General features: G+C 38.4%; 1 protein-coding gene and 1 non-coding gene across 2 annotated transcripts in view; both read right to left on the bottom strand.

Annotated features, from left to right (window-relative positions):
- Window positions 1–23,251, bottom strand: part of DCDC1 (doublecortin domain containing 1) — a 380,146-nt gene that overhangs the window by 80,841 nt on the left and 276,054 nt on the right. The gene's annotated exons all lie outside the window — the stretch shown is intronic.
- On the bottom strand, window positions 20,242–20,343 carry LOC118983232 (U6 spliceosomal RNA). Its single transcript, XR_005065669.1, has one exon. It is a non-coding gene; the product is annotated as a U6 spliceosomal RNA (small nuclear RNA).

A 23,251-nucleotide genomic window follows, 5' to 3' on the forward strand; every position in this document is an offset into this window, starting at 1 on the left:
CATTCCACAAAAAGGAGTCCTGTTTATATTCTCACCGTCTCACTTCAGAAGTAACCTGGGAAAAACAGGTGTTTCTCTAGCAAAAAATTCTCTAATTTTAGCCTGGTGTGCAACTGATGAAAAATAGAATAACCAGATTCATGTCACTCTTGGTGCATGTACACATCTGTCTAGCCTGGTCTTCAACTGAGTCATTTCGAACCGGCACAGAGCATCCTCTGCCGTGATTCAGTCAGAAGGAGTAGCGATCCACATAGCTCAGAATCTCGACACTCCACGCTTTCAAACAAAGGTGGGCATAAAGCAACTCAGTCCCGAGGGTTTATAAACTACCCCTGACTTCAAGCAGCAGTTGTTTGGGTGAAAGCAGGTCAGCTGGCAGCAACAAGGCTGGGTTTTTTAAGTCCAGGACAGTGGCCAGTGAAATGTGAACACGAGTCTGTGTCTCACAGAAGTAAACTGGCCCCTCCCAAATGACGAGGGGAACTGCTTCCACACGTGTTGATGGAATACATTCGAGGCCAGTGGGACAGGGGACTGGAGAAGGAGAAAACCTTTAGGGGTGACAATTCACAGACTTAGGAAAGAAATCAAACTGATCCGAAAGGAAGTGGGAATCCAGGGCTCCTGGTGAGCTTCACAGGGTGTCACAATGAACCCATTTGACCTTGGCCAAAATTTTTGCACAGAAATCAGATGACCTCTCCTTCCATACAAATACTCATTCTTATCCCAAGGGGACATTGACTACCTAATTTAAAGGAAAAGCCCAATTATTGGATTCTGCTTCCCAAACCTCAAAACTCCAGCACAGTAAACAAAGTCACATCACTTCTTGACAGTAATTGTGAGTCTTATCAATCTTCAGGCAAGGAACCGTAGAGGAGTCCGAAATTAGAAGAGAAAACTTCAGTACGACATGACTATCAAATGTGAACATGTCCAATAAAAAGCACTCACCTCAATTTCAAAACTTAAAAAAATTAAAATACCTATACGTACTCCCCAAAATGATTGTGTCCTTTTTATTACAGAAATAAGGTAATCAATTAAAATACTGGTATGTGTGGGTCACTTTTTCTTTCTCCATTTATGGAATACCTCTTTAGGCTAGTTTTTTTAAATTGAAGTATTATTTCCATAAAGTATAAACATTTTTAATGTTTAGCCCAATGACTTCTTACACACACAGACTGCTATGGAGAAGCACAACTCTCTTTATTTCCATCAGAGTGTATGAAGTATTAGGAAGGAGAGATGGGGAAGGCGAAGTTTAGATAAATTAAGAAACTTTCCAGAGGTCAGATAAGTGACAAGCCTGTTTCAAACCCACGACCATCTGACTCCAAAGACTACATTCTTTACCTTAAGCCACACTGCCTTTATCAAAAGAAGAGACTGTGAGAACATGGAAATCAACATTTACAGAAAATAATCCAAAAGTAAATTATTGATTTATTTTAAAGGAATAGGAAAAGTATTTTATGAAACAGCTCACTGAAATGGACATTCTGATGTATGTACATTCAAAGGGATGTCATATTTTCCTTTGGGGAGAGAAATTAGTGTTAGCCTCAGCTGTAGGTATGTGGTTGAAAACTCAAATAATATTGCATTAAACACAATACAAATTAATTTTATATTATGCATAAATCCAGAGATTAGAAGTCCAAGGTTTGTATAAAAGTTATTCAGTCATTAGAAACCCAGACTCCATCTTCTTTTTTCTCCACTACTTTTTCCTTCCTTGTAGCTGCGTCATAATCATAAAATGTTTGCTGTAGTACCAGCTATCACATCCATTTTTCTTAAGTAGCAAGGAAAAAAAGGCAAGAGTAAAAGTGTATCTGCCTAATTCCTTAGTTAGCTTCTTATAAATAGCTTTCCCAAGGACTTCACCTAATGACTTCCACTTTTTATATCAGAGGCCACCTATATCTGCAGTGACAGTAGGGGATTTAATACTTGGGTTAGACCCATTTCCACCTTTGATAATTAAAGAGGAGGAAAGAGTAATGTTTTATAAACAAATAGTAGTTTTTCTTATAGGAAGGGGAAAAACTAATCTGTTTAAGCATTTGCAGTAACACAACTATAAGAAACTCCAAATATATATAAGATTATAAACAGCTCTGCTCAATACCAGAGCTCATTGCACTGAAAAATACCATCCAAAAGAAGGATATTCATTCTGAAACTGACTAGTGAGAATAACTCCTATTGTGTTCAAAAAACCAGAATGCTGATTATATATATATATATCGTATAATCAGAATGCTGATATTATATATATATTAAAAACTAGAGAAAATACTAAATATAACTGGGTCATTCAAATAAATATATCTTGAGTGTTTCCACTGACAGGAATTGTTCTGGGCACTTGGGATAAGCCATGAACAAGACAGATAAGTTTACTCTACTGTGGAGCTTATAACCAACCAACCAACCAAGATGATCTGAAAATAGTGTTATACGGAGAACTAGGATATGCTAATATGATGGGGAGTGAGTGTGTAGCTAACTCACATGGGCTTTCAGAGAAGACTTCCTTTAAGAGGCTAAAGTTAAGCTGAGGTTTGTATGACAAGAAAGGAAGAGCCATGTGAAGCTCATGGGAACAGCATTTGGGGCCAGAGGAACAGCTGGGGCAAAGGCACTTGATAGAAAAAAAAAGCTTCCCAGAACAAACAGAAGGAAGGTAGGAGGCTGAAGCAGAGTGGAGTGGGGGCGGCACTGGTTGTAGGAGATGAGGTCCCAGAGATGGGCAGAAGCCGACCATGTGGGGTTTGGGAAGACAAATAAGCTGAGATTTTATTCTAAACATGATGGAGAGTGCTCAGGGCAAGAATGGCATTCTGCGGTTTTTATTTAAAAATAATAACTGGCTGCCGAAAGAGCACGGACAGTAGGGGAGCAACACGGAGGCAGAAACAGCAGTTAGGAATCAACCACCATAGGACAGATGATGGTGCCGGGACTGGAGTCTAGCAGAAGTCAGAATAAGGGGACAGACTCAGGATCTACAGGTGGAAATAAGTGAACAGAGTCATCACTTAAGATTGATGATACACTGGGTATTGGGATAGGGCTAAAGGTGAAAAATAGTGAAGTGTCTGAGTGTTAAGCTTGAGGACATGGATAGATGGAGGTGACTGGAATAGGAGCAACATTGGAAAAGAAAAAAACAACACTCTACTTGGAACATGCTCGGTTTGAGACTCCAGTTACACCTCCAGATGGAAATGTCTGATACACAGTGGGAGCTGTGAGTCTGCAGACGTCGGGGCTAGAGCTCTGGGTCTGGGGGTCATTGGAATCTTGACAGCATTTCAAGTCTCGGGAGCAGGTGAGAGATGCTTCCCCGAGTGGAGATGTAAGAGACAAAAAGTAGAGAGACAGATCCCTGGGGTACTAGATATGGAGAGTTTGACAAAACAAAAGACAAACAAACAAAAGAGCAGAGGCAAAGGAGAAGAAAAGAAGTGTCCAGTGAGGTAGGAGAGAAACCAAGAGAAGTTTTCACAAGTAGGAAGGAGTGAAATGTGTCAAATGCTTTGACAGATCATATAAGAAATGACCACTGGACGGCCTATGTTAGTGAAAAAAGTTATTTTTTCAACAATGAATTTAATATGAGTAAAGTGCTCTTCCAGAATCACGATCGCTTACATTTCTGAGAAAAACAAGACAATTCAAATTAACACAGACCATTCTCTGCTCCCAAATTCAATCTCTGAGAGCCCTGTCACTATCCCTGGGAATTCTGAAAATTAGCCTGAGAATCTGATGTCTTCTCCACCCTCACCCTCTAAACAGAAATGCACCAACATTGCATCAACATGATCAGAATAAGTACATTTAAAGTTCACCTACGTGGGTTCGTGCTCGTTGCTGTGCTCCACACACCAGAAACAAGTGTGTTTGTGTTTTCTAGGTCCAAGAGAGCACTACCAGGCAGAATATGTTATTTCTGCACAAATCTATTCAAGAATATATTCAAAAAGTTTCGGATCAAACATCGTCTTTAATAACAGGTTACACATGCAAGATATTTCTCATACCTATATCTAGAAACCCATTTTTAAAAGTGTCATTAGACATCAAAAGTAAAACCAGTTCATGATTGCTCTTATGAAATGATGGGCTAGAAACTTCTCAGGCCACCAAAAGTTGACATGAATGGGGGGAAGGGGTCAGAGGAAGGCGTGTGTGTCTTTGTTTGGAAAGTCTGGGAGTGAGCCGTTGTGCGTGTGCACATGTGAGTGCAGGTCTGAGCGTGGGGCACTTGAAATGCAGAATTGAAAGATGATGTATCTCTACTGCAGCCAGTCCCAAAAGAAACTATTGACACGATGTGGGTGTTTTCTTAAATGATGCTCTAAAAACACAAGGCACTGTCAGTGTTTCTTCAAAATTTAAGTGACAAAGGGCAGCCCAGAGCTGAAGCATCAACTACAGCAGAACCTGTGTATGTAGTTGAATATGTGTATGCGATGCAAAGTGCATCAGGTACCTTAAGAGAGACACAATACAATTATTCTCATTTCTGTAAGATCTCATTAAAATATATGCTCTCCAAGGGTTGAGGGACACTTTTTGGCATCTTGAGCTATTTGTGGTGTTGAGTTGCACTGGAAGATGCTCCCAGCAGCGCCAAAGCCATGTTGTCATGAAAGCACCCGTAGTACAGGAAGGCCCTTCTTTAGGGGGTGAGGCCCTCAACGAAGAAGCTGCAGCCAACAGTTAGGAAAGGCAAGAAGACTACCCATAAATATATGTGAAACACCATTCTAATGCTCAGCAATAACCAAGGAAGAGCAGATATAACTACTAAGGTTCTATGGTTAGCAGGTAGGGCTACTGGACAGGAAACATGGCCATTTGCACAAAATGACTTTATTTGTATCTAAGGCTAACAAGGTCTGAGACATTTGGGTTCTGCTAATAGTAAAGCTCATGGGTTTTTACAATACATGTCTATGTTTATTTGCTTCTTATTAGCTGTATTAAGCTATTTACACAGTGGATTTGTGTTCAAAGAGTTATTTAGTAAAGACATACCACAAACAGACAGTTTCACTAGCGCTAATCATGCAAGTGCAGTGAAGCAAACTTATGTTCAAGCAAGTAACATAGGTGAGAACTTCCCATTCTTGTGGCATTTTCCAGGCCAGTAGACTTGAAATTATGCCATTCCAAAATAATTCTGGGGTAGGAAGTTTCCTAGGATAATACAACCACATTTAAGTGAGAGTTACAGAGAGAAGCTGACGTGAGAAAGCTGTGATATTGCTGGCATAAAAATAGGCGCTGCCAGGGAATGAGGCACCGGACAAAGGGGCTTGCTGAGGGAGGGCTCAGGGCCGTCCCCGGTAACCGAGGAGAGGCTGGCCTGAAGCAGCAGGTGCTAGGCGTGATGAGAGCCCCGGACCTCCAGGGCAGACAGGGGGCAGTGGCGGGAGAGGGCTGCCTTACAGAGGAGGGAGGCTCAACACCTGGGAGTGAGTGTGGCTGCCGACACAGAGACAAGGGGTCCAGGGAAAGGAACTGGGCTTGGGTGGGTGCTCTCAATGGCAAAACATCTGAAGGTCTGGTTCTAAAGATGGAATAGTATCAGTGGCGAAAATGAGTAATGTTCTTCAGTCACATGAAGGAGAACTCAGAGGCAGCTGGGTCAGTATGGCCTGGACTGGGACCCTTTCGATGAGACAGCGGGCCCCCCATGCCATGAGGCTCTGCTGCCGCTCAAAACCCAGCCAAGCCAATGTGCAAACCTGCACACCTGACCTCTTCCTCTTTCTCTCTCCTCATTTCCCTTGTCTTCTCCAGCTTGAAAAAAAATATGGGAGAGGTACCTGGTATGTGTGAAACCAAAGAGGTTTATTTAGGAAAGATTTTTCTTTAAATGTGATGGGTAAATTGTATTCTCTCAGATACACACAGCAAACACCTTAGATAAAGAGAAAAAACAAGTTTTTATCATCTTTTGGGGGAAAATTAAGCCTAGTGAAAATGGAAGATAAGGATAAACAAAAGGAGGGAAAACTGTATCATTCATCTACATTTATTATTCATTCAACAAGCATTACCTGGTACCTACTATGTGCTGTACACTACTGGATACTATTGGGAAAACAAGACAAAGTGATCTGTTTATTCCTCAAGTTATCTAAGAAAGAAATATTACACACATAAAGTGCACTTTAAAATGATATCTCTTAAGGTATTGGAAGAAAGACATTAATAAAACAATGCTCATTTTTATAAGATTCACTTGAATATATGTTAACTATAAAACATGGAACATCAAGCTAGTTACAGAGAAATGCTCTATATTTCTTCTAATAAAAACATATCCATATGTCACATGCATGACCCTGAATGCTACATTCAGGAGAACAAGGCCCTGAAATGGTACCAGTCCAGCTGACGGTTAACCCCTGGTGGTGAGCAAATATAGTGACCGAAGATGAACCAACGCAGGTACTAAGCAGGGTAACCTCCCTTCAGCTGAGTGGAAGATCTGACTTCCAAGGCATCCTTTGAACCCAGATTCAATGAGGCAGCTCAGCCAAAGATGGATCTCAACCCCGCTTCTCAAACTCAAGGTGTTCAAGACAGGACTCCAGAGCAGGCTGCAGCGCATGTTCTGAGAAAGAAACTGACTCCCAAATACTGTCCAGTTGTAACTGATGCCCCACAGCCCATCTCTTGGTCCTATCACCATGGTGATTTGTTGGGTCACCCCTCAGCAGGCCTCAGACAGGCCATGATGGTATGGAGAGATACAAGGCTGAAAGAAGACTGGGATTTTTCATTACATAGAAAACTGAAAAAATACAAAGGCTAGACTTCTGGTTCTAGGTATTTTGCAAGTCAGTGTGTAATGTTTTGGGGAAAGTTGCTACTTCCTGATTCTTAATATTAGTCTTCATATAGAAATCTAAAATGATAGTAGAGAAAAATTGTTTTATGTATTACATTCTAAGAAGAAGACAAGAATTAAATTTTATCCCACAGTATGATAATCAATTCATGGTGAATTCAATCCAGTTTGTATATTTGGTAACTAATTCTAAATCACTAATTTTGATTTTCAGTCACAGAGTTGGTTTAACTTTCCTGAATACTAACTAAGCTTTATTAAATTAAAAATTAAAATAAATGCTCTGGCTGGTGTAGCTCAGTGGATTGAGTGCGGGCCTGCGAACCAGAGGATCGTGGTTCGATTCCCAGTCAGGGCACATGCCTGGGTTGCAGGCTGGTTCCCTGCAGGCCAACTCCCAGCAGGGGATGCATGAAAGGCAACCATACATTGATGTTTCTCTCCCTCCCCTTCCCCTCTAAAGATAAATAAATAAATAAAATCTTTTAAAAAATTAAAATAAATATGGAATGTTATATTAAAAATTACATAAAATTACTTTTCCAAAATATATAAAACTCTACTAAACATTTAAGAAATAATACCATGAATGCTATAAATTCTTTTCCAGAAAACACAAGAAGCTAGAATACCAGCATTAACCCAATACCAAACCCAGAAAAAGGTCTATTCAGAAAAGAAAACTATAGACCAACATTTCCCTTGAATATAGATGCAGAAAATCATCAATGAAATAATCACCTAATCAGATTCAGCAATACTAAAAGAAGATGAAACAGCATATAACTAAGCAAGAGTCATCACAGAAATTTAAGATTGATGCATCATTTGAAAATCAATGTAATTTGCCACATTAACTGACTAAATAAAAAAACACATGATGATGTCAACAGGTGCAGAAAAATCATGCAACAGAATACTAAATGCATTCATAATAAAATTTTGCATCAAACTAGTAATAGAATAGAACTTCTTTACCCTAATAAGGGTATCTTCAAAATACCTACAGCTCACATTATGTTCAATGTAAGAGACTGAATGATTTTCCCCTAAAATCAAGAATAAAACAAAAAGATGCCATCTTTTACTATTCCTATTCAGCATAGCACTGAAAGTCGGTGAACTAAGAGAGGGAAAAGAAAAAACAAAATTTGTGCATGTTGAGAAGGAAGGAAGGAAGGAAAGAAGGAAGGAAGGAAGGAAGGAAGGAAGGAAGGAAGGAAGGAAGGAAGGAAGGAAGAAAGGAAACAGTCCCAATGTACAGGTAACATGTTTATACAAAAAAATCCCAAAGAATCTACGGCAAAGCTCTAAGAACAAGTAAGAGCTTAGCAAAGCATAGGATATAGACCAACATATGAAAGTCAGTCACATTCCTGGACATCAGCAACAAACAATTGAGATTTGAAACTAAAATAAAAGCAACACACTTCCAATGACATGAAATACTAATATAAAATACTTAGGTATAGATCATTTACAAATGTGTGCAGTATCCATATGCTAAGAGTTTCAAAACACTAAGAAAGGAAATCATATATATAAATAGACACGGAGAGATACATCATATTTACGAACTGGAAAACAGTATTGTTAAGATGTTAAATGTCAGTATTTTCAATTTGCCCTATAGATTCAATGCCATCCCAACACAGCTCCCAGCAAGGTTTCTGTAGACTTGATAAACTGACTTGAAAATTCTATGGAAAAGCAAAGGAACTAGAAGGGCCAAAACAATTACGAAAAAGGACAGTGTTGGAGGATAGACACCACACAGTTGCTCACTCTCACTATAGAGCCACAGGACCAGCTGAGTGCGGTAGGAATCAAAGGACAGAACACGAATCCATGTGACAGCAACAGACACACACAAAAACAGTCAACTGATTTTGAACAAAGACAGAAAGGCAATTCAATGGAGAAAGGATAATCTTGTCAACAAATGATGCTAAATGAGACAAAGCAAAACAAAAATAATCTTGATAAATACCTTACACCTTATAGAAGAATTCAATAAAAATAAATCATAGACTAAAAGTTCAATGTAAAACTATTAAACCATCTAGAAAAACAAAGAAATTGGCCAGGAATTCTGAGGTGCATGACCAAAGGCACACTCAATCCTTAAGTACATATAAATTAGATAAGACCATTTGAAACTTTCACTCTGTGAAAATGTTGTTGATGAGAACAGAAGACAGAGACCAGGAGAAAACATTTGTAAATTATATATCTTGTAAAGTTCTTGTACACAGAGTATGTAAAGAAATCTTAAAGTTCAACAATAACAAAAAAACAACGTTTTAAAATGACAAGTGATCCATACAGAGATGACACTTCAGCTTAGAAGACATGGAGATGACAGGGCGGCAGAGCAGGACGGCATAACATCACTAGTTAGGGAAACGCACACCCAAACCCCAATGAGATCCCATTCCACCTATCAGAATGGCTTCAACGGAAGAGAACTAACCCCAAAACACACAACACCAACTGCCGCTGAGGACATTCACTCATTTTTCATGGGGATGCCAAAGGGTACAGCAACTTTGGGAACCAGTTGGGCTGATATATATTTACCATATGACCCAACAACCAAAACACTTGGCATTTTCTTGAGTGAACAGAAGACTTATGTTCACACAGAAACATGCAGGGAAATGTTTATAGCAGTTTTATTTAGGATCACCCAAAACTAGAAACCATGAAGATGTCTTCCAACAGGGAAACACATAAACTCTGCGGTCTCCACACAACGCACCGAGTCATAGCAATACTGTTGACGCATCTGGCAACATGGATACATTTTTTAACTTATTTTTCTACATGAAAAAAGCCAAACATACAAGCTGTTATATTCTATGATTCCATGCATGCCATGATGCAAAAAGCAAAGCTGTAGGGACAGAAAAGGGATCAGACGTTGCCGGGGAAGGATGTGAAGGGGAGAGGCTGATTACAAAGGAGACACAAGGAAACGGTTTAGGGTGATCGGACTGTTCTTTACGGTACTGGGTGGTGAGTACACAAAAAGATGCATGTGTCAAAACCCACAGAAAGATTAATTTCTGCTGTTTGAAAATTAAAAAACAAAGCATATGAAACAAAATCAAACAGGATTTCGGGGAATCTCAGTGGAACTCAGACTATAGTAAACCAAGCTAACTGTGTTATAAATAGGTAATACGGCCTCACTGAATGAGTAAGGAAGAAAGACGCTGACTTAAATAACTATGGAAAACAAGTGTTTTTTCTAGATTTTAGAAGGCTAATGACAAAAAAATTACACAGACATTGCACTCTAGTTAAATTTGTTTCACATAGTATTAAGGTTTAGCAGATATGACAGTCTTACATATACAGGGTCTGGCACAAATAATGTCCCTTTTTATTACAAAATCATAGCATGTAATTCTGTGACATAACAATATCACACTCCAGCACACCATATGACATTTGAGGTGAAATGCTCAAATTAAAACTATAAATTATTACACCCATATTATTACCCTACCAACCACACTCAGGCAGGCATTACTTATGCTGGACTGTATACGTTAAAGTGGAACAAATGAGAAAATACAGCATACATAATAAGTTCCTCACTGTTGAGGAAAGAAGTTTCAAATAACCTTATGAATAACTATGATGGGAATATGAGAACGAACCTTGTAGTGCAGGATCAGACTCAAACGAATCAGTGTGAATGTTTGTTTCACCAGAAATACACACAGAAATAAACTCATGTGTTAACAAAGATAATATGTTTACATATATTTCCTAGATCTGTCGGCTGAGGTGGCCTTGGAGATAGACACCCCAATGGCAAAAAGCACAACTGGCACCCAGACCTTGATTTCTAACCAGCTTTCTCCAATAGGAATGGCTGTTTCGATGGCTGAGCAGGGAACACAGGAGATGGTCTGGGAGCATCTTGCAGCACCAGGAAGTAAGGAGGAGTGCAAAAGGGCAGGGGACCATGGCATCAAAAGCACACAGAAGCCAAACTGAAATATCTCCCAGTGGCTAAATGAATAATTGGAGCAAAAATAAATAAATGGTAGTATCAGGTTACCATTCAATTAATAAAATAAATATCCCCTGGCCCATATGGATATAATCAAAAGGCTGAATAAGAAGTAAATGGGAAAGAACAGGTTAATCTTCCTTACAAAATAATTCCAATTAATAAATGTAGAAAATATAAGTGAAATAAAAACTCATCATTAAAACATCATAGCAATATGAAATATAGGCAAGATCCACTAATAACTAAATCAACGAGGAAAAACTTCAACTTGACATTTGCATAACCTCAAGGTATCTCTCCTCAAATACTTATTAATTATTGTAGTATCTTAACTATGTCTACAGTTTTTGTAATAGTCTTTCCTCCAAGAGACAGAGCTTAATTCTCCTCTTGAGAAGAGGAACTATTTGAGGAGGCTAAACTATTTGTTTCCAACAAATAGAGTTGGGAAGGGAAAAACAGTAACTGTACAGTGGAGAAATCTGGCCGACACCATCTTAACGAAGTTGTCGAGGTTAACAGTACCAGTAACAGGTAATATGGTATCATAAACACACTGATCTAAAGCAATAAAAAGCAAGAATGACTTCTGCGATATTTTTCTCTCCAAAATGTGTTCCGTCTCATCATAAGAAACCTCAGACAAACCCCAACCAAGGAACATTCCACAAAATACATGACCACTACGCAGAAGGGTCCAAGGTACAAAAGATGGGGAAATACTGAGAAACAAGAGAATAAGAAGACATGACTACTAAAGACGATGTGGTATGCTGGACTGGATCCCAGAATTTAAAAAGAAAAAAAAGGACATTAGTGGAAAGACCAGGGAAACTGATAAAGTCTGTAGTTTAGTTAGTATTATTGTTCCAATGACGGCTGAGCTTTGATAACTGCCCTGGTTAGGGGAAGCTGAGTGAAAGATACAGGGACATTCTATCATCTTTACAATTCTTCTGTAAACCTAAAATTATATCAAAACCAAAAGATTTACAAGCATTACAACTTTTTCCAGTATTCTACTTGAAATTGCTAGCTTGAAATTGTTCTACTTGAATTTTCAATATTCTACTTGAAATTGTTTTCCAAGAATGGACAAGAAGTGGACGAGAATTTTGGTTATTGTGAGAGGGAGAACACATGAACATAACACTAGCCTGGCAACCCGCAGCCCTTGGCCCCCACTCCAACCCCATCGATGAGCATGACCCCGAGTAACTTGGGGATTCCTGACACTCAATCCTTATTCCTTACAATAGGAGTTTCTCAACCCTTAAAATAACAAGTCTGGACAGACAATGTGGTTCTTACAGACATCTTCTATCATAAAACAAAGGAAATGATGGAGGGAGAACTTACATTTCTAGGAAAATACAGAACTCAAAGTATTTTCAGCATAAAATATATACTGAAAATACAAATGCCCATAAATTAAACAACGATTGGAGGTCTCAGGAGCACACCAGAGACCATCTCTCAATGTTGGCAAGCTAGATCACATTGCAAAGAGCACTGATGCTTCAGACTTGACTTGTTTTCCCCTTGGGAGAGAAGTTAGCCTACCTCTAAAGTCACCAACCATAAAGAAGAGATAAGTCCAAGGTCATAGCTCCAAATAGGAAGTACTGTCCATCCTGGCTGTGAAAGAACAGTCAAGCCCACTGTGACCTGAAGAGGCAACAGCAAAGCCACTGCTGCATGAAGAAGCCTGTTAGGAGTAATGCCTGCTCCTTCAGACACACACTGAATTGCTTAATTCCAATTTTTAAGTAAAATTATAAGTCCATGCATTCAAGAATCACAATGCCCTATGTTAAATGAATACCAAATATATCCAGGCAAGAGTATAATTGTCTTCGACACCATTTGCAGTCTTTATTATAATATTTAGTCTCTTTTTCTTATTCAAGCAATTATCAAGGCGTCTATGGCTGCACAATAAGGTCTTAGAAGAGGAGGATTCTTTGCCCTCCAGTTACTGAAAGCAAGCTTATTAAGAATGACATAGGAAGAACTGCAAGCATTCATTTTCTAAATTTCAGGGCCCTTTTCTGTAAAGTCAAAGGGTACTATAAAATGTGTCAGGGAACCACGCATGCAGATATTCACATTTCCCTTAGAAATCCATCCAGACTGCAAGTCTCTAAGTGGGTCTCTGTAAAAGGCAAGGCTTCAGAATGCCCCTCTTTTCCCGAGAGAGAGCAGGTTTTGACTGTGGAACATGTTACATTAGTGAAGCTTTGCTGGCAGCTGGCAAGTGAGTAAAGCTTCTGGGTAGCAGAGTGATTTTTCCTAATACTGCGCTACAGAGAGCCAAGCCTGAGCCATGCTCCAATCACCTGGGAGGAAAACCAAGACTACGCGTGAATTCTATTTTTGGTACTTATTTCTTGTGATATAGTTTCAAACTTACAGAAAAGTTACAAAAAGAAAAGGCTCCCTGTATTTCCTTTACCCAGGCTATACTATATATATATATATATATATATATATATAAACATAAGTAGCTTGTGAGGAGAGAATTTGAGACTACACATATCCTCATTCCCATCACACTTTCATCCACTGGTATTAGCATCCATCGGTGATTCCTGCTCATATCCGTTATTACGTGACAGTTCCGAACTGGTGATTTTTCTAACTCCACCATCCCTTCAACCTTTATTACTTGGCATTCTAATCTAAGNATATATAGTATAGCCTGGGTATATATATATAGGGTATATATATAGCCTGTTTATATATATATATAAACATAAGTAGCTTGTGAGGAGAGAATTTGAGACTACACATATCCTCATTCCCATCACACTTTCATCCACTGGTATTAGCATCCATCGGTGATTCCTGCTCATATCCGTTATTACGTGACAGTTCCGAACTGGTGATTTTTCTAACTCCACCATCCCTTCAACCTTTATTACTTGGCATTCTAATCTAAGGGAGAGCCAATCTTCATCTTTTATTTATTTATTCATTTATTTATGGCGGTATTGACTCAGGATTCTATCATCATTTTATTCAACAGGTCTATAATTTATTACTATCATTATTTTGATGCTAAAATTGTCAAGCGAAGGCTTTTTGAAGGAGCATTGAAGGTACCTTGCTTGAGTATTCCCAAGTTTGCTTTGGAAGCAAATGGACCCTTTGCCTTCAAAACATTTTGAGGCAAAAAAATTGTGTCCTCTTGTTTGAACAGAAACACTAACAAACCCTTCCCCTGCTTAGAAACTCCTGTCTAGACACATTACCCTTTCACAGCACAAAATCTCCGTTTTGCTCCCTATCCAGGGCTGCAGTTAATTACATGAAGAGACAGATGCCGCGCAGCCTCAGGCTTTCTCTGCCACCGCGGTGAGGCTGAGCTCCACTCAACAGGCAGGTAGTGAGTGAAGACAAATGCTGTTTGACAAGGCGGCGTATCCCAGCACCCAGGGACAGAAAACAGACAGACCACTCTGCGTTCCCAGGCAAAGGCAGAGGAATATCAAGCAGATTGTTCCTGACAGAAATCATATCACAGCCGCACTTCCAGACAAAGTCTGTGTGAATGAAACGATACCCTTTCTGCTTCCCATCTCCCCCTTTAACGAAAAGCGAGGATATCAAAGGTGCGTCGAAGGTGATAGCTCAATGCAAGGTGGTTAGCGGGATTTTGTAAGCTTCGTTTCCCTTTGGAGATGCTCAAGAATCGGAAGCAGTTCATAGGTTTGGATGCTGAAGTGATTCCTCTGGATTCTAAATTTCCAGGTTCCCAGTGACTACCACATCAGTCTTCTCTGTTCAGTGAGTGCTGGGTCAAAATAAAAAAAAATGAAGTCGTGGGGAGTCTTTATTTCATAGGAGGAAACAGAATCAATAAACTAGACTTTCCTAAGATATACTAAGGAACAATTAGCTGGAAATGCAGTTTCCCAGATGTTAACTCACACTAGAATATAGGCAAAGTTATTTTTAGGGGTCACCTGACTTGTTCTTATCACAAATGGATCTAGAAAAGCCACTAAAATAAAAATTCCTCAAATAATATAATTTGGAAGGGAAATAATATTTTTATCCAATGACAACATAATCTGTCAATGCTTTCCTTGTGACTTGCCAAGAACTGTGGATTAGAATGACTCCTTTCAAACTGTAACTAAATTATTTTAACCTAGGCTCTTAAAAACAGTTTTGTTTTTCATCCGGTTTGTAGAGGGTACTCAGATGTTATGTTACAGAGACAATAAGTTAATATGCATGTTCTAACCAACTGCTGTTTTCAGAGGCAGAGAGAGAAGCCCAGTCCGACCTGCAGGGAGCCCGACTGTTGGGCAGCAGGCCCACAGCAATAACCGTCCTGCAGGGAAAGAGGGAGGGGAGCAACACGGACACTAAGGGGTGGGGGGCTCCCTTTCTGACCAGAAGGCCCAGGATAAGCTCCGCGCAGAGAAGATGAACAGTTCGCCTTAGTAGTTGGCAAGAAACAACTTTATGCTATAATTTCTCTTGCTTTCAATCATCTTTCAGTTATTGCTCTAATTTTGTTACACACTACCTCCCTGTTCAGCATACAACAGTTCTATAAATCAAAAGTCACAAAGTAGACTTTGAAAGATATTCTATTTTTTCACAGAAATTCCATTATAGTTGGGGAGTGTATCCTTGATCAAAAACTTTCACCAAATGAATCATTTGTCACCAAAATTATATCCTAAGAAGAGTTGTAACAACCATAAATTCTGATAATAATTTAGAATAGTAAAATCATTTCCCAGTCTTAAGCAATTATTAATTTGCAATATACAAAAGCCATTAAAAAGGCCCTCATGACCTACACTTTATGAAACAGACTTGGCCTAAAACAAATATACTGTAATAGAAGTAATTAATAGCTTCATCCATCAACAACATTGTCTTTTTTTAATTTAGATGTCCTTTTTTCACATAATTTAGATGTCTCAGATATGTTTAAAATATTTTTGAACACATTTTATTGTTGTTCTATTACAGTTGTCCCAATTATCCCCCCTTCACCCTCCTCTACCCAGCCCACCCCCGAGTCCCACAGTCATTCCCCACCCTGTTGCCTATGTCCTTGGGTATTGCATTCACGTTCCTTGACTAGTCCCTTTCCCATCTTTTCACCCTTTCCCCCCCCATTCCCTCCCCTCTGGCCACTGTCAGTCTCTTCCTTTTTTCCGTGCCTCTGGTTCTATTTTGTTTGTTAGTTTATTTTGTTCATTAGGTTCCTCTCACAAGTGAAATCATATGGTATTTGTCTTTCACTGCCTGGCTTATTTCACTTGCATAATGCTCTCCAGATCCATCTATGCTGTTGTGAAACGTAGGAGCTTCTCCTTTCTTTCTGCTGTGTAGTATTCCACTATGTAAATGCACCAGTTTTTTGATCCACTCATTTACTGATGGGCAATTAGGCTGTTTCCAGCACTTGGATATTGTAAATAACACAACTATGAACATAGGGGTGCATAAGTTCTTTCGAATTGGTGTTTCAGGATTCTTAGGGTATAATTCCAGCAGTGGAGTCACTGGGTCCAAAGGCAGTTCCATTTTAGTTTTTTGAGTAAATTCCATACTGTTTTCCACAGTACCTATACCAGTCTGCAGTCCCACCAACTGTGCACTAGGGTTCCCTTTTCTCCACATCCTCTCCAACACTTATTGTTTGCTGGTTTATTAATGATGGCCATTCTGACTGGTGGGAAGTAATATTTCATTGTGGTTTTAATTTCCATTTCTCTGATGGCTAGTGACACTGAGTATTCTTTCATATGTTTATGGGTGCTCTGTATGTCCTCGGACAAGTGTCTGTTCAGATCTTTTGGCCATTTTTAATTGGATTGTTTGTCTTCCTGGAGTGGGGACATATGAGTTCCTTATATATTTGAGACCAAACCCTTGTCCAAGGTATGAGTGGAAAATGTGTTCTCCCATACAGTTGGTTCCCTTTTAATTTTGATGATATTTTCTTTAGCTGCACAGAAACTTTTTAATTTGATGTAGTTCCATTTGTTAATTTTTTATTTCCCTTGCCCTAGGAGATATATCAGCAAAATTATTGCTATGTGTGATATCTGTATTTTTGTTGCCATTTTCCTCTAGGACTTTTATGATGTCAAAACTTATATTTACGTCTTTTATCCATGTTGAGTTTATTCTGGCATATGGTGTAACTTGGTAGTCTAGTTTCATTTTTTTGCATATACCAGTCCAATTTTCCTAACACCATTTATTGAAGAGATTGTTTTTACTCCATTATATACTCCTGCCCCCTTCATCAAATATTAATTGACCATAGAGATGTATTTATTTCTAGGCAATCTACTTTGTTCATTTGATCTATGTGTCTTGTTCTTATGCCAGTACCAGTTACAGTGGCCCTGTAGTATGGTTTGATATCAGGTATTGTGATCCCTCCTACTTTGTTCTTCTTTCTCAAGATTGCTGAGGCTATTTGGGGTCTCTTTTAGTTCTATGTATTTTTTTAAATATTATGTCTAAATCTGTAAAAATGCCATTGATATTTTAATAGAAATTGCTTTGAATCTATAGATTGCTTTGGGTAGTATGGATATTTTAATGATGTTAATGCTTCCAGTCCATGAACATGGTAGATGCTTTTGTTTATTTGCATCTTCCTTAATTTCTTTCTTCAGTGTTCTGTAGATTTCCAAGGACAGAACTTTTATAATCTTGGTTAAGTTTATTCCCAAGTAATTTATTTGTCTTGTTGCTATAGTAAATTTTTTTTTGCCTACTTTCTGTTTCTGATATTTCATTGATGGTGTACAGAAAAGCCCTCAACTTCTGAATATTGACTTTGTATCTCGTTATTTTGGCAAATTCACTTACTAGATCAAACAGTTTTTTGGTGGAGACTATATGGTTTTCTATCTACACAATCATGTCACCTGAAAATAATGACAGTTTTACTTTTGCCTTTTCAAATTGGATGCCTTCCATTTCTTTTTCTTGTCTAATTGCTGTGGCCAGAACTTCCCATACTATTTTAAATAAGAGTGGTAAACACAGGCATCCTTGTCTGTTCCCACATCTTAAGGGAAAAGCTTTTCATTTTTGCCCATTGAGTATAACATTGGCTGTAGGTTTCTCATATATGGCTTTTATTATGTTGAGGAATGCTCCCTCTATTCCCACTTTGCTAAGTGTTTTTATCATAAATGGTGCTGAATTTTATGTTTTTTCAGCATCTATTGATACGACCATGTGACTTTTGTCCTTAATTTTGTTTATGTGGCATATTATGTTTATGGATTTGTGAATATTGTATCATCCTTGCATTCCTGGGATGAATCCCATTTGATCATGGTGAATGATCTTTTCAATGTATTGCTGAATCCAGATTGCCAATATATTGTTGAGGATTTTAGCATGTATGTTCATCAGAGATATTGGTCTGTAGTTTTCTTTCCTCATTATGTCTTTACCTGGTTTTGGAATTAGGATGATATTGGCCTCATAAAAAGAGTTTAGGAGTCTTACCTCTTCTTGGATTATTTTGGAATAATTTGAGAAGGATAGGAGTTAGTTCTTCCTTAATTGTTTGGTAAAATTTACCTGTGAAGCCCTCTGGTCCACTGCTTTTGTGGACTGGGAGTTTTTTGATTACTACTTACATTCCACTAGTTGTTTTTCATCTGTTCAGGCTTTCTGCTTCTTCTTGATTCAGTTTTGAAAGATTGTATGTTTCTAGAAATTTGTCCATTTAGTCCAGGTTGTCCATTTTCTTGGCCTATAATTGTTCATAGTAATTTCTTACAATGCTTTGTATTTCTGTGGTATTGGTTATAACCCCTCCTCTTTCATTTCTGATTTTATTTATTGGATCCTCTCCCTTTTCTTCTTGATGAGACTGGTTAAAGATTTGTCAATGTCATTTATTTTTTCAAAGAACCAGCTCCTGGATTTAGCAATCCTTTAATTGTTCTTTTAGACTCTATGTCATTTAATTCTGTTCTCATCTCACTTCCTTCCTTCTACTCACTCTGGGCTTTGTTTGTTGTTGAACCTCCAGTTCTTGTAGATGTAGGGTTAGGTTGTTTATTTGAGATGTTTCTATCTTCTTTAGGTAGGCCTGTATTACTATGAATTTCCCTGTCAGTACTGCTTTTGCTGTGTCCCACTGGTTTTAGGTTGTTGTATGTTCATTTTCATTTGTTTTTAGATACTTTTTTATTTCTATCTTGGTTTCACTCTTGATCCACTCATTAGTTAATATCATGTTATTTAGTCTGCATGAATTTGAATGTTTTTGAGTTTTCCTTGAGGTTGGTTTCTAATTTCAATCCTCTGTGATCTGAGCACCCTCTTGATATGATTTTAGTTTTCTTCAATTTGTAAAGGCTTGTTTTGTGTCCTACCATGCGGTCTATCTTTGAAAATGTTCCATGTGCATTTGAAAAAGATGTATATTTTGCTTCTTTGAGGTGAAAAGTTCTGTATATATCAATTACATACATGTGATCTATCATTCAGTGTCATATCTTTGCTGATTCTTTGTTGGAAGATCTATTCATTGCGACAGTGGAGTGTTAAAATCCCCTATGATGATTGTGTTGCTGTCAATATCTTTCTTGAAGTCCTCCAAGATTGTCTTTATATGTCTATGTGCTCCTATGTTGGGTGCTTGTATGTTTACGAGGTTGCATCCTCCTGATGGACTATTCCCTTAAGTATTATCTACTGACCTTCGTCCCTTTTATGGCCTTCGTTTTGAAATCTATTTTATCTGATATAAGTATTGCTACCCCAGCTTTCTTTTTATGTCTGTTCACTTGGAATGTTTTTCCCATCCCTTCACTTTCATTCTGTGTAGCTCTTTTATTCTGAGGTCATGCATGTCACATATGCAGGTCATGTTTTCTTATCCACTCAGCTACCCTGTGTCTTTTGATTACAGCATTTAATCCATTTACATTTAAAATTATTATCGATAGGTACTTATTCATTGTCATTTTCCCCTTTGTACCTGTGTTCCTCTTTCTTTGTTTTTTTATCTTCATCTTCTAAAAGCAGTCCCTTTAGCATCTCTTGCGGGTTTGGTGGAGACGTATTCTTTTAGCCTTTTTTCTTTTGTCTGGGAAGCTTATTATTTCACCTTCCATTTTAAATGAGAGCTTTGCTAAGTAGAGTCATCTTGGTTGCAGGCCTTTACTTTTCATTAGATGGAACACTTCTTGCTATTCCCTTCTGGCTTGTAGTGTTTCTGTTGAGAAGTCAGCTGCTAGTCTTATCCAGTCTCCCTTGTTACCAGTTGTTACTAGTTGTTTCTTCCTTGCTACCTTTAAGATTCTCTAAAACTATGGAATGCCTCAGGAATCTGTGTGATATTCTTGCAAGGAGGCTAAACTTCTCTGGATCATTCCAATTTTAGTATATGTGTTGCTGAAGTAAGCATTTCCCAGGTATTTTTTAAATACATATATGGAACACTTGTGTTTAGAATTATAAAAATTGAAATATGGTTGCTACACTTTTACATTTTATATATCATATATCTGATAAGCAGCTAATATCCCAAATATATAAAGAACTCATGCAACTCAACAGCAAACTAGACATTCCAATTTAAAAATGGGCAAAAGATCTGAGGAGACATTTTTCCAAAGACAGATGGCCAATAGGAACATGCGTCACTCATTATCAGGGAAATGCAATCGAAACCACAATGAGATATCACCTCACACCTGTCAGTATGGCTAATGAAAAAGACAAGAAAAAATATTGCTGGCAAGAATGTGGAGAAAAGGGAACCTTTGTGCATTACTGGAATGTAGGAATGTAAATTGGTGCCGTTGCTATGGAAAACAGTATGGAAGTTCCTCAAAACACTATAACTAGAACTACCATATGATATAGCAATTCCACTTCTGTGCATTTATCCAAAGAAAACAAAAACATGAACGCTAAAAGATATAGGCAGCCCATGTTCACTGCAGCATTATTAGCAATAACCAAGATATGGAAACAACCTATGTGTCCATTAATGGATGAATGCATAAAGAAATAGTGAGGTATGTATGTATAATGAATATGTAATGAATGAAAAATTAAACGCATGTTTGCCATTATTTTATAAGAACTATTAGTATATATAAATAGATGTATATTTGGTTCTCTGAACACATATGTAGAAATTAAAAATGCTAAAACACATTTTTAGTGTTTTAATACTAAATTGAGATACCTCCTAATGAAATAAAAGATACTTTATGTTCTGCCCAACATAGTTAAAGATTCAAAAGGTTTACCTGCTATATCTATTATTTATATAATGTTGCCCGTATTTTGGTTAAAAGAAAGAAAGAAAAGAAAATGAAACATGATGTCAATCCCCTTTGATGACAAGTTCTTTGTTGGCAATATTCTCCTTTCTGACCTTTCCATCAGGTGCTCCGTGAACCCTATACCCATCACGACATCTTGTTGTTAGCCTACCTAGCCTCACACCAGTGGCATTGCATGGGCAGCCATAGCATGACTCCGTTGTCAGCCCAGACACTCTAAGTTACCTGCTAGACCACTTTCTGCTTTCTCTGTTCTTCTTTTCCTGGGTCCCAGGGCACAGCTGCATTAAAACACAAAGCTCTATCAACTTGTCACATCACACACTCACAGCTCAACTTCAACGTGCCTCTTATTGCTCTAAGCAGTCACTTCAGTCACCTTAATTCATTTCAGTTCAGCCCAATTTAACAAAAATACACTACAGATGCAGAACACTTTGCTAGGCAATAAAGAATAAAAGAACAAGACTGATCCCTCTCTCAAAGAACTTAAAGACTCCAGGAAAGAAAAATATACATGGCACCTGCCTTAAAGGTGAGATTGGGCTGATGGTACAGGATTCCAGACCTTCTCTTCTCTCCTTCATGTCATCCCCTCAGTCTCCACCCTCAGCCACTGACCACAATTTATAACTCACCCAGGTCATGGCTACTTGATATAAATCTCCACAAGAACATTTTTGTCACCTCCTTACATTTATAGCTTCCCGTACTCATTAACCTTTCCCTCCATTCTCTAAATTTTTTACTTTGATCACTCTCCTGTCACTGATCAGGGACTTTCTTCTTGTATTTATTTCTTCCTTGGCCAACATATTTAATCTTTTCCTCTCTGCCTTCCAATATGCACATGGCTCCTCTTTAAAAAACATCTTCGGGCCTACTGCCTAGTCTTTGTTTTCAAAGACTTGACAGTCTGCAAAACATTTCTGTGTTCCATTTCTACTTTGTGCCAACAACCTTTTCCCACCCACACTCTCAAAATTACTGTCTCAGGCACCAACAATGTCTTCATTACCAATCCAGTGAGTAGCTTTCCCCCTACTCCCCCTCTCCTTCCTGTTTCTACAGCTATGGATGCAGAGAATGATTCACATCTTTTCAAAACTGCCTTGGCAGTTAGCTTGATGACGCCAGGCAGCTCCCTTCACAATTCCCCAGCCAGTGCCTAGTTGGTTCGGTTGATTCTTATCTTTCCTGCTTATTGTGTATTGCCTCCATGGGGCAGCCTCGCAGGCTTTGTCTCCATAGATTCTCGTAGAGGACACTCATTCCCAGGTCTCTAGGGACACTCATGTCCCTAGGTCTGTTCTCTCACAATCTGCTGAATGAATCAAAGTCTCTGGAATCAGAACACTTTATCCTACCTTCCTGCTCGGCCACTTACTAGCAGTGTGTAATGGGAAATATTATTTAATTTCTTCGCTCCTTAGTTTCCTCACCTTTAAATTGAAGGGAATTATAATACCTACCTCATTAGTTGGTAGTGAGAATATAATGAGATTATCCATAGGCAGAATCATAGCATACACTTGATAACTATTAGCTCTAACAATATCAATAATAAAGTAATAAAACTCCAGGTTTAAAATTTCATGATAGTAAATGAAAACCAGATGATCAGATCAAAGGAAAACCTTCATGATCAAATGAAGACCACTCTAAGATTGTTGTGCCTTTAAAAATTTTCCTCGCCATTTCACTTCAATGTCTTAGTTTTACCTTTGTTTATTTTAATTGTTGTTCAAGTAAAGTTTTCTGTTTTTTGCTCCTATCCCAGCCCTCCCCCACAACCCTCCCCAACTCCCTCCCATTTTCACCCCCCTTTGATTAACACTATTCTCCAATATCCACATTTAGAAACTAAGTTCTGACTATTTTCTTGTTAAATGCTTTTCCTCTCTGCTCCCTACTCTTCTGTGCTCCTTCAAGTCACCTAAGATCACAGAACAACTTGTGTCACAAGAAAATCAGGATCCAGGTACCAAAAGGGGAATTAACTTCATGTCAGTAGACAGT

This window comes from Sturnira hondurensis, unplaced genomic scaffold, assembly GCF_014824575.4.
Source record: "Sturnira hondurensis isolate 20B ecotype Veracruz unplaced genomic scaffold, ASM1482457v3 Scaffold0002638, whole genome shotgun sequence".
In the NCBI taxonomy this organism is placed as follows: domain Eukaryota; kingdom Metazoa; phylum Chordata; class Mammalia; order Chiroptera; family Phyllostomidae; genus Sturnira; species Sturnira hondurensis.